The sequence below is a fragment of the Anomaloglossus baeobatrachus genome, chromosome 2 (assembly GCF_048569485.1).
Source record: "Anomaloglossus baeobatrachus isolate aAnoBae1 chromosome 2, aAnoBae1.hap1, whole genome shotgun sequence".
NCBI lineage: Eukaryota > Metazoa > Chordata > Amphibia > Anura > Aromobatidae > Anomaloglossus > Anomaloglossus baeobatrachus.
The window spans coordinates 69,537,150-69,550,465 of record NC_134354.1 but is presented as its reverse complement, the minus strand read 5'-3'; the positions used below and the strand labels follow the sequence as shown (position 1 = coordinate 69,550,465).

At 45.5% G+C, this 13,316-nt stretch overlaps 1 protein-coding gene across 3 annotated transcripts in view; it reads left to right on the top strand.

The window, feature by feature from the left end:
- ROBO1 (roundabout guidance receptor 1) overlaps positions 1–13,316 on the top strand; it is a 1,692,467-nt gene that overhangs the window by 1,396,335 nt on the left and 282,816 nt on the right. The window lies entirely within an intron of this gene.

Here is a 13,316-nt window from a genome sequence, read left to right as displayed (position 1 = left end):
GCAGAATTTAAAGAGGTTTTCTACTACTAATGTGATCCCCTTTCTTTTATCCTAACTTTGCTAACACTTTCCTAATATACTTATGATATCTACTCTGCTCATCTAAGCTTATCTCTTAAGGTACCGTCACACATAACGAGATCGCTAGCGAGATCGCAGCTGAGTCACCGTTTGGTGACGCAGTAGCGATCCCGTTAGCGATCTCGTTATGTGTGACACTTACCAGCGATCAGGCCCCTGCTGTGAGATCTCTAGTCGTTGCAGAATGGTCCAGGCCATTTTCTTCAAAGGTGATGTCCTGCTGAGCAGGACACATCGCTGTGTTTGACACTGTGTGACAGGGTCACAGTGACTGCTGAGATCGTTATACAGGTCGCTACTGCGACCTGTATTGTTCCTGCATCGCTGGTAAGATCTGACTGTGTGACATCTCACCTGCGACCTCCCAGCGACTTACCTGCGATCCCTATCAGGTCGCATCGTTTTCGGGATCGCCGGGAAGTCGTTGTGTGTGACTGGGCCTTTAGAGTGACAGCAGTCTGAGCATGCATCCAGATCACACTTCACTCTCTTCTTAGCCCCCACCAGTGACGTGCCCTGTTCAGATTATGGTCTGCAGCCGGAAGGATGAAAGCTACAACAACAAAAAAGATATTTATGCCACTCTTCGAGATGAGCTTACGGGTGCAGAGTAGCTAGCAGAAGGTATATTAGAAAGTGTTAGTTAGGATGAGTTAGGATAAAAGAAAGGGGATCACATTAGTAGTGGAAAACCTCTTTACAACCGGATGTCATGAAAGATTGGACTGGATACTGGATTAGGGCAACACAAATAAAATTACTCATCTCTAGAGCTGGTGCATAGTTAGGAGAGATATCAAAACATACCTTAATTATAATGAATGATACCTTAGTTCTAAACACATTGGATGTGGACATTTGTATCTGTTGTATTTGATACCACATCTCATTCTACTTTATGATTTAAATTGTTTTTTTGACATTTATTTAACCCCTGCCTTCCCAGTGATGGTGCAATGTGTGCACTTTAGTGTCCAATGTCTCTAAACAGAAAAGATACTTGAATATTTATCAGCAAAAGTGCCACAACTCAGTATCAGTAAGCAGACATCAATTACAGCTGGTAATAATTATCAAATAATAACTCTCCCCATAGCAAAACAATTCACAGAAGACATTAATATTATATTGATCTTATGTTCTGTTAACAGGAAAGAACGAAGAACTCGAAGAAACAAACACATTGGTTCTTTGATAAGAAATATGAACATCAAAGCACAAAACAAACTGCAAAATTAATTAAATCTTGTTTTGTGTGTTAAAGCAAAACTAATAAATCTTGAAAGAAGCTATATTAAATGATATCAGCAAGATAACTTCCGTGGAGTGCTGAAAAGTAATTAAAACCTGGTAATTCCATTATCTGGTTTCTTTTTGTTTTCTATTAGCCCTTTTGGGATACCAGTAGAATATAAAAGAAAGACATTTATCTCTTAATGAGTAAAAACAGAACCTCTGCTCATAGTGGAAGGAAATAATCTCACAACTATTGGTCCATTTCATGAACATACAGATATCACTTGGTTAAAAATATAAAAAATACATGCATATTACTAAGTGTATTATGACTACCAAGGTGTCACACTGTTGCAGTCTCCAGTAATTAGCTGCAATAAGAAGACGAACCTTGAAGAATGTAGTTGTTTAGCACCCCCTTAGGTGAAATAAAGCACTAAACAAATTTTACATTTGCATATTTAAATTCCCAGAACAGCAATGCATGGCTCATAAGTCTCCTCACTCTGGCTTGCCATTCTCCATAAGGAGAAATATTCCCCCTTAGACCTCTAGTCAGATGCACCTCACCTAGTAAAATCAGATCTGCTGATTTGCAATGAGGAAGGGCAACACTCCGAAACATTGTGTCTGCAAGTGGAGCTTCTGGTTTGGCTTCTTATCCCAAGTCATGCAGCAAGAATCGTCCTGCACTCTCCCTTAAGCAAAAAGCTGACCTTACGATGTTGTGAGTTTGGCAAGCTTTGTTTTTGGTCAAGCATTTAACCGGTTTGTATCATCCATTGCAAGACATCGAAAACAGTAGAGTTGGCTGTTTAACGAGAATATGGCAGATCTAATCCCCCATTGTACAAGGCTTCTCCAGCAGGAAACTTCGAAGCTGCAACAGAAGTGAACACATAAGCTTCTCTAGAGACAAGCTCTTTCAAAGTGGACAGTATACAGTAGAATGAATTACAGCCAACATAAGGCAGAGGGAGAAGCAGATATTTGTAGCAGAAGGGAATGTCCACAGCACAGGTTACAACTACCTGTTAAATCATAGAAGGATAAAAAATAACCTTAACCCCTTTCAGCACTGGATGGAATTAAATAATCTGAAAGTTGGGGCAAATGAAGAGCAGACACTAAAGAGGATCTGCAATTAACTATATGTTGTGACCTTGTGATTCCAGATACCCATGAGATCACATCAACCCGTGATACACTTGTGGCACAGAGGACTCCTGTTCTTATGATCAGTGGTGATCCTGTACTGCCCCTGAAGCAGCCAGGCTGCTCGGATCTGGGGGTTGCCGTGGCTCGAGGGTCTCCGGACCCGGGGGCTCGGGGTCACCCAAAAATGAAAGGAGGCTATTTACAGGGATTAATGTTCATGACGCCACCCGTGGTTTGCGGTAAGGGGAGTACCGCCGATGCCGATGGGAGTACCCGGGGGAGATTGTGCAGGGCAGCCAGATGGTGATCCCTCCACAGGTAGGGGAGGCCCTGGGACTCTGGATGGTGGAGTGTAGGGGAGTGTAGTGTAGGTTGGACGCATGGGATGGCAGTGTAGTCACTCAGGCCGTACTGGTGTTGATGCGACCATACAGCAGACTCTGACACAGTAGTAAACCAAGTATCTGGGTGCCGCTGCCACTTCAGGGGAGCTTGTCCGGGAGTCTGCTCCCGTTGGTATTGCTGATGGTCTGTAACCTGCCTCCATGCACTAGAATTTAGGTGTTCTGAGTGACCCCTTGGCCTGAAGTTGTCATTGTTCCACTCCCTATAATTGAATAGAGGAGCTGTGCTCTTGATGGCTGACACTAGGGATTTCAGTGGGCTGCATAAGCTGGAAAGCCCTCTCCCCCTCGTAGTGTTGATGCCTTCTATCTCTGAGCTCCTAGGGAAAGGTCATAAAGAAACTATCCTCCACAGGTTAATTATGAGGTTGCGTGAAGCTACTCCCTGATATAGAGTCCAGTACCCCGCCGTGCTTAGTACCGATTCAGTTACTCGATTTTCCGGTGCCGACCGTTCTCCCAAACTAAGTCTGGCATGCCTCTCTAATACCCTGCGACCGGGTCTCCAACTCCTTTCATCCCACACCACCGTCTGCGACCTAGCCAACGTTTCCTAGGGAGCTCCAACTCCCTCCAGCTCCTCACTCTCTGAGGGCTACTACTGTTCTCCCGGGACTACTCCCATCTCCTCTCACTTTGGGAGCTCTCACTGTTCTGACTCAGCCCCTCCCACCAGTCTGTCTGACCCCTAGGCGGGTGGCCCTGTTCCAGCTAGACCACCCACAGGTGTGCCTGACAGGGTGTGGTGTGAAGTGTGGTTAGGATTTGAATGCTGATGGAGCAATACCAAAGGATAGGATCCCAGAACCATAGGGGGTTGAGCTCTGCACCAAAAGAGATAGGAGTGCAGTACCCTGTGACACCCTGATTAGTTCAGGGGCGTCACAATCCCACACCAGCAATAAGATGCTTAAAACGTATTCTACAGATAGGAACAAGCACTTTATGGGTTAATGTTTCAGTTCAGCTGAAGATTAGGTCCTGTGCCTGTTTCTTCTCCTGCATCTTGTCCAGTATGCGCTTTGTCCTGCACTCTCCCCCAAATAAAAAAGCTGGCCATATGACGTAGTGAGTTGTTTGCCAAGCTTTGTTTTTGGTCATGCAATTATCCGGTTTGTATCATCCATTGCAAGACATCACTTATGTCTGGAGAAAACAGTAGAGTTGGCTGTTTAACGAGAATATGGCAGATCTAATCCCCCCCCCCATTGTACAAGGCGGTTTTGGCGCCAGCAATACATCCCCAATGTCCATTGGGAAGCTTTACACAGATGTGTGGAAGTTTCTATGGTGTTTCCAATGCAAATGAAAGCTGATACCTGAGGAGTTTTTAGGGATAGACAGAATATAATAGTTTAATTAAATTAAAATATTTTTAGAATAGCCAGTCGCAGCATCTGTGATTGCTTGTAAAATCCCCTTTCCCGAAAGTAACTTTTGATTTAGTCATATAAAACCTCTGCTGAATCAACTGCTGCAAAAACACATTATCATTCATAATTTAGAATGTTGTTAACAAATCTGGTGTAAGGCAACCGTCTGTAAGCTGCACAAATATCTGCAAAAGCATGAAGCGAGCCACGAGGGAAGAAAAAAGGAAAACTCATTTGCAGATTTAAAAAATGAATGTATCCTTCTGTGATTTATAACTTGTGTGTAACATGTAAAGTGACAGAAGGAAATAGTTTACTAGATGAAGTGATGGAGGAAAGGGACCTAATGTGGCTCAGCGTGTTAAAACCAGGAATCCAAGCTTGGTGATATGCAATGCAATACACTGTGGGACTGGCTAAAGTGGTTAAAAAAAATTAAAAAAAATATATAAAAATATAATAATCAGTAGGATATGAAATGTATATATATAAAAAAAGTGTAATTTTTATTATTATTTATTTTATTTGTTATTCTTATGTTGGGTGGAAACTCTTTTCTAAATTTGCTTGTTTATCAAGTGAAAAGAACCGAGTGTAAATCAGAAGGAATGTCTGTCCAATGGATTTTACGTTGTGGCATTCTGGTAAATCATCCACACTTAATCAAAGCGTTTCAAAGGATCCTTGTATGGAGTGATTAGGTGGGAAGTATTAAATCGAGTTGTGCCACACCCAGTTATGTCTGGCTCAGCTCATTGCTCAGGACTGTGTGTCATTCCACAGCAAAGTTTAATTAAAATGAAGCATATCCTTTTGAAGAAATGAAACCTTCATTGATAATATCTTTTTTTTTTTGCATCCGTACCAGGCAGAGGTAGCCTGTGACTGTGATTTGCCCTTCCCGTATCTGCTATGTAAGAACATGCAGAACATGTCACTGCATACAGATTTGTGTGTTTTACAAAAAGAGGTTTATCTTTTCCTTTTCTTTAAATTAAAATATTAAAATCAGACCTGAAAGGATCTAATATCAAGGGCGTACATCCCATGGAAGCAAAGCATTCAGCTACTATTGGGCCGTTCAGAAGAAAGGAGTTCAGTCCTGGTTAGTCCAGATTCTTTAACTACTGAGTAGTGAGAATTGGTGCAGGACTCTGTCTACTGAAGGATGGGATTGTTAGCAAACAAAGGGGTCATTAAGAAAGGATAGAAGGGAAACAAACAGTGCCGGATTTACTATTAGGCCTAAGCCACATGGCATGAAAATCGGGGTGAGTGGGATGCGATAAACATCGCATTCCACTCGGACCAATATTACTCTATGTGCCAGCACCCATGAGCGATTATTTTCTCAGCCCTAATCAGACCGAGAAAACAATTGCAGCATGATGCGACTGTAATGCAATCCAGGTTTCTCTCGCACCCATTCAAGTCTATGGGGTGAGAGAAAAATCGCACTGCACTCGCAGTACACCGGTGTACTGCGAGTGCAAAGCGAGAATGGTAATAGCCGACTACGGAGGAGGGAGGGAAATAAATCACTCCCTCCCCTCCGCAGCGACGGCCCACCCCTCCTCAGTGCCGGCCTGCCCCCCCCCGCACCTGAGGTCCGATCGCATGATCGGACGTCAGTCGCAGTGACATTCGCTTGACACTCAGCTCCCGGTGTGCTGCCAGCGTGAGCCTAGTGTCATACGAGGATCGCAGTAGTGACTCGTGTGGTCCCAGCCTTAGGCTAATGTCATACTTGCGAGTACCTCACGAGTATCTCGCACGAGTCTCGCGTTGCATCACCTGTCATGGACTCACACTCTACTCACAGGAGCTGGTCGGTTGCATGCATCTATATGCAACTGAGATGCTCCTGTCCGGAGAGTGTGAGTCCGTGCCGGATGATGCAACATGAGACTCGCGCGAGATACACACGAGGCACTCCCAAGTGTGACACCGGCCTTAGGCCAATCTAGGCCATGGCCTAGGGCACATCAGTCAGGGGGCGTTTATGCAAAAGAAATAGCAATCAAATATTTACAAATATTTTAGTATTATTTCGAAAAATCATATCAAATATTGTTTTTTACATTTACATCCATATATATTAAATTCATTTGCGTTGCCCATGTATACAGCTTGAGCTGTCTTGCTCAGTCACAGGGGTCAGAGCTGCAGTTACTTACCACAGTTTCCTGCATCACTATCCCCTTTGGAGACATCCTTGATCATGGGTGATACAGGCTTCAGGAGGTCTGAGTGCAGCGCCACCTCCCTGCTTTTATATTATATCAATAATGAAAAAAGAAAAAAAGGGAGTTTGGGCTCAATAACTACAAAAAAATGTATTAGTACATACGGTATATTCAAAAAGTGACAAATACATTACAAAAACTATAATTAAAACACATCAACCTAAGGTGTCACAGGTAAATGCTCCCAGACCAGCCAGTAACTAGTAAGGGGTCCATAGGGATAAGAAACCTCTAACACCCTTAAATGAACAAATATCAAATATACCCAAACAAGGGAAGGTTAAAGAGCAAAACAGAGCTTACAGCTTACCCATAAGGATAATGCCCCTGCACACTAACCACCAAAGCCCCACTCCAACTGGTAAAGTACACCGCTTCTTCAGGGAGAGGTCTAAGGGGTACTTTGCACGCTGCGACATCGCTAGCCAATTGTAGCGATGCCGAGCGCGATAGTCCCCGCCCCCGTCGCAGATGCGATATCTTGTGATAGCTGCCGTAGCGAACATTATCGCTACGGCAGCTTCCTACGCACTTACCTGCCCTGCAACGTTGCTCTGGCCGGCGACCCGCCTCCTTCCTAAGGGGACGGGTCGTGCGGCGTCACAGCGACGTCACACGGCAGGCGGCCAATAGAAGCGGAGGGGTGGAGATGAGCGGGATGTAAACATCCCGCCCACCTCCTTCCTTCCTCATTGCAGGCGGGACGCAGGTAAGGAGATGTTTCTCACTCCTGCGGCTTCATACATAGCGATGTGTGCTGCCACAGGAACGAGGAACAACATCGTACCTGTCGCTGCAGCGAAATTATGGAAATTACCGACACTACACAGATCACCGATTTTCGACGCTTTTGCAATCGTTTATCGGTGCTTCTAGGCTTTACACGTTGCGACGCCGATACCGGCGCCGGTTGTGTGTCACTTTCGATTTGACCCCGACGATATCGCAGTAGCGATGTCGCAACGTGCAAAGTACCCCTTACTGTGACAGAAGACATTGTAAGAGGCAGATGTAATAGCAGAGAGTGGCAAGGGGAAGGGGTGGGGCGCACAACTATAGGCTTTGGTCTAGGGCAGGGGTGGGGAACCTCCGGCCCGTGGGCCGCATGCGGCCCGCCATGACCTTTTGTGCGGCCCCCAGGCAGATTCCCGGGGGTGGCAGTGCTCGGCCACTGCCGTGGTCTTACCGGGCGCCGGCCCTTTAAGGCTTCACATGCGCTGCTTGCGCGCACCAATGAGCTCTTTCCCTGGCAGGTGCCAGCGTGCTCAGGACTGACTTTGTTGGCGGGTTTAGCGCTCTGCGCTTCCGTCCCACAGCAGCTTCACCGTTTCCTGCATTGTGCCGCCCGCTCTCCACCCCTTCTCCCGTGCAGCGTGCCTCAATCAATGCTGTGTGCTGCCCGCTCTCTACCCCTTCTCCGGTGCAGCATGCGGCTCCACGTGCTGTGTGCTGCTGCTCCCCGGCGCTGTGTGCCGCCCGCTCTCTGCCCCTTCTCCGGTGTAACGTGCCCCCTGCAGTGCTGTGTGCAGACTCCCCAGCGATGTGGATCACCCCCACTGTTGAGTTCTCTCCAGTGCTCCTTACCACCCCAAGTGCAGTGTACCCCCTAGTGAAGTCTGTGCTCTGCAAGTGCTGTCTGTGCCCCCAAGTCTCCTCCTAGTGATGTCTGTGTGTCCCCCCTTAGTGATGTCTGCGGGCCCCCCCTTAGTGATGTCTGTGTGCCCCCCCTTAGTGATACCTGTGTGCTCCCCCTTTAGTGATGCCTGTGCCCACCTAGTGATGTCCGTGCCCCCCCTAGTGCTCTCTGTGTCGCCCTAGTGATGTGTGTGCCCCCCAGTGCCGCCTGTGCCCCACAGCAATGTTTATGCCTCCCTGTGACCTAGTAATCTGTGTTCCCCAGCATCTCCTGTTATGTATATGCTCCCAGCCCCTCCTGTCATAGATATGCCCCAGCATCTCCTGTGATGTGTATGCCCCAACCCCTCCTGTGATATATACGTCACACACTGGGGTATATACATCACATTGGAGATGCTGGGGCTGTACATATGACAGGAGGGGCTGTGCGCATATACCTCACAGGAGAGGCTGTGCGCATATACCTCACAGGAGAGGCTGTGCGCATATACCTCACAGGAGGGGCTGGGCGCATATACATCAAAGGAGAGGCTGAAAGCATACACATCACAGGAGGGAGCTGGGGGCATATACATGTCCCAGCCCCTCGTGTGATGTATGTGCCCCCAGTGTCTTCTGTGATGTAGGTATCTCTTGTATATACAGCAGTCCCAGCGTCTCCTATGTGATGTATATGCCAACAGCCCCTTCAGTGATGTATGTGTCCTGTGATTTATATACACCAGTCCCTGTCCCTGTTGTGTGATGTATATAGTCTACCAATCTTATTATCGCAAAGAGTTGCCTGCGCTCCAGACCGTGACAAACCTGGAGAAGAGAGAAGCAACATAAGTATCGCCGAACATCACAGCCGCACAAAAGAGAAGCCGCTCCGGCCACCACAATAGGGGTGAGTTAACTGTTTGACCAAATATAGTTGGTTCATTTTCACATTGATAATTTTGTGCGGCCCCCTAAGGTTGGCAGAAATTTCCAAATGGCCCCTGGCAGCAAAAAGGTTCCCCACCCCTGGTCTAGGGCATAAAGATGATTAAATAATAATATTTATTGATGATATAGCGCTATTAATTCCATAGCGCTTTACACACATCAGCAACACTGTCCCCATTTGGGCTCACAATCTAAGTTCCCTATCAGTATATCTTTGGAGTGTGGAAGTTAACCTGCGAACTCAGAGGAAACCCACGTAAACACAGGAAAAACATAGAAACTCCTTGTAGATTTTGTCCTTGGTGGGATTTGAACTCAGGTCCCCAGCACTGCAAGACTGCAGAGCTAACCACTGACCCACCGTGCCGCCCTATCTGATCCTGGAATTTAATATCTTACCTGATGCCATTATAAAGGAAAGTACTTTCATTTTTTATTGCCCCATCCCCACTCCTATATATACATGCTATTGTGTGTGGAATCATTTTGATCTGATATCTCTAGGTTATTCCATGTCTTTATCGTATGAACCCAACCTTTGGAAGATCACTGATCCTGACAATGGTGCTGAGATCCCTTCAAAGGTTCTGCTGTACAGGGGATTACAGCATGGCGCCATTCAACTGAATGGGGATGTGCTGCAGATCCTGGTGTAGCAGGCCAAATTAACCCCCTCCCAGATTAAGCCCAGGTATAATTTGGCCCAGGCCAGAGTATACTCCAAGAATTAACTGTCGTAGACCAACCATATGCAGGGGTGTAAAATAGCCTTGGCCGAACTATACCTTCCAGGCCAGAATATACCCATCTAATGTGGAACCCCGGTATAGTCTGGTTTAAGTCACAGTATATCCCAGGGGATAAACTCTATACCCAGTGGTGTAAAATAGTACAGTGCTTACATTGAACTGATGGTTGATGGCGCTGTCCCATCAGTGCATAGTTAATGTTATGTATTATAACTTATGTATGTTTCTGTCTACTCTATTGCACCAAACTTTTTCCAATTTTTACAACTTCACAATAAACGTTTTCCAATTTTTACAACCATGGAAGACCAACTGTATGACCAGCTTTAGAGATTCTACACTGCAACACAACAAAAGTGCCCCCAGTGGATCTACGATTTCTACAATCTACCTCCAGAGAATTGTGTAAATGCCAAGAAGTGATTTAAGTCAGTGAGATTTCTCACTTACCAGAAAAAGTGAAATCCCCAATAAAATGTTAAAAAATTAAGTAATTCTTGTATTGTCACTCAATGCTACTCATGGGAGTATAATATGGCCTGAGGGGTATATTTTGGTGTAGGCCAATTTATACCCTGGAGTATAATCTAGCTTAGGCTACTTTAGCCCCAGCTATAGGCTGCACTGTGGGTATACTCTGGCCTACTACACTGGCACAGGCATGAGACACCATTAGAGTTGAGGTCACCCGTTGAAGTTCTGTTTGGCAGCTTCTTCCAGATTGTAGATAAAGTTTTGTCTGTGACCTGGTCTTGACTTGGACCCCAATGGAAGTCAATAAATGTGCAGTTTAGGTCTCCACCCAAATGCAGCCAGGCGGGAGGGTGGTGTTTTTCCATTTTTTTCTTTTTGCTGCACACTACATCCAATCATGCTGTTGTTACCCCCAGTGTGAGCCTATCAAACATTGGGCTGAGTACCAAGCGTACCCGAGCACAGCGATGCTCACACGAGTGGTGTTCATAAGTGAAACACCCAAACCCTGTTTTTTTGTAAAGTCTGTGTTTGGTACGGACACCAAACCTTGGATTTGCTCATCTGTAGACATCACAATTCGATGAAAACTTGGGAGGGGACACAGTGTGAAATTAGCATCTTGTCCTTGATCACAGAAGTCAGACCCTCTCCAATTGTTTTCTGACCAAGAGGTTTGACACCCTCACCAATCATGAAATTATGGCATATTATTATTATTATTATTATTATTATTATTATTATTATTATTATTATTACTATTATTACTATTATTACTATTATTATTATTGTGCCATTAATCCCATGGCACTTTACATATGTTATTTGTAAACTTTCTTTTTTCTCTTTATCATAAGATTCATGAACCTGACCCCCAATATTAAATTAAAAATCCCTAAGGCTATGTGCGCACACTGCACAAAATTTCTGCACCTCAAAATTGTAGCTTGTAGCAAAAAAACACATCCAAAAAACGCATGCATTTTACCGTGTTTTGGTACGTTTTTGCCCTTGCTTTTTTTTTTTCAACATTGTCAATGGAAAAACGCAGAAGAGAATTGACATGCTGCTTCTTCTTTCTGCAACCAAAACTGCACTCAAAAAAGAAGCAATGTGCGCACAGTCTTTCTGATTTCTCATAGACTTTGCTGGGGAAGGTCATACATGCAGTTTAGGACCACAATCTGCAGCAAAACACAGCAAAAAAGCAGCAAAACACAGCAAAAAAAGCAGTGCGCACAAGGCCTAAAGGGGTATTTATAAAATGGCGTTTCCAACAAAGTACTCTTATAATATCATAGACTCCTCAATATTAAATCAGATCTGGATCCCAAAAAATGTAATTATGTATCTCTAACATAAGTGCATGTATATATCATATACATAGAATTATTTAGCAAACAGTGCTGCTTTTGCTGCTTTTTTTGGTGCAGTTTGTGGTCCTAAACTGCAGGTATGACCTTCCCCAGCAAAGTCTATGAGAAATTCAAAAAGCTGTGCGCACATTGCTTTTGTTGCCTGCAGTTTTGAGTGCAGAAAAAAGCAGCACGTCGCTTCTTTTCCGCATTTTTCGCTGCTTTTTTCCATTGAATGCAGGGAAAAAATGCATGGGCAAAAACACAAGTGGAAAAACGCACCAAAAAGAGACAAAAAAATATGCTTTTTTTATGCGTTTTTTCAGCCAGAGGGTGCGTTTTTTGCTCAAGAAACAAAACTTCTGTGTGCGCACATAGCCTAAAGGGGGCTTTACACGCTACGACATTGCTAATGCGAACTCGTTGGGGTCACGGAATTGGTGACGCACATCCGGCCGCATTAGCGATGCCGTTGCGTGTGACACCGATGAGCGATTTTGCATCGTTGCAAAAACGTGCAAAATCGCTCATCGGTGGCATGGGGATCCATTCTCAAAAATCGTTACTGCAGCAGTAACGAGGTTGTTCCTCGTTCCTGCGGCAGCACACATCGCTCCGTGTGACACCGCAGGAACGAGGAAGCTCTCCTTACATGCCTCCCGGCCGCTATGCGGAAGGAAGGAGGTGGGTGGGATGTTACGTCCCGCTCATCTCCGCCCCTCCGCTTCTATTGGGCGTGTGAGGTAAATCCTGGGATATGAAGAGGAATTATGACTAGAAGTCATAATTGCTCTCATCACTCCCTGGCAGTGCCCCCCTCCCTTCTTGTGCTCAAATGTCCAGCATCTGTGAAGGTGTCACATCCCACTTACACCTCCAACAGCCATCTCCTCTGATATGGAGATGAGATGATGTGCGGACAATGGACACAGGATGGCTCCCTGCCGTCACCCTGTAACAAGAGTTGTATCTCATTAGCAAGGCTTGGAAGTAGCCAGACAGAACGACTCCAGTAAAAAATGGTTCATATCTCGCAAGCCATATCTCCGATAAATATGGCAACCATAAAAATGGTGTTTGCGCAGGCGGACGATGCTGGCACACCTTTTTTATGGAAGGGGGAGCTTGGGAAATACCCCAGGCGTGATATCAGCCATATGGGAACTCGTAGACAGGTCATGAGTCCCCTCGTTCTGTAGCTAAATTCATAACTGTCACAATGAGAGCATTGGCGTCCGCCTACGACGCTCCCAGGCAAAGTTATGGCCAATATCCCCTTTGCTGGATAATTCTGATCCATGCAGGGGGAGTGGCAGTGCTTCCCTGTGAGGTCACTAAGGTAGGAGGGGACCTGGATCTGCCCAGGTTGATAACCCTACTTCGGCCATTTTCCAGGGTTCTTCTCGCTGGGGGCACGTGTAGGAAACATCTGTGGGAGTTCCTGGAAACCTGGTCTACAGCGCCCCCCTGTGGCCAGACGCAACAAGGTAACTGATTGAACTGTGTATGCCTGTTTGTAACCCATGCTTTATCTGTAACTGTACTCTGACATATGTATATTCTGTAGATTCCCTATTGTATATATTGTAGTTCTAGTGTGCTTTAGGCTGATTAAAGTATATAATTAATCTTGAGCTGTTCTGTTATCTCGATCTCGAATCCCACGTCTGTG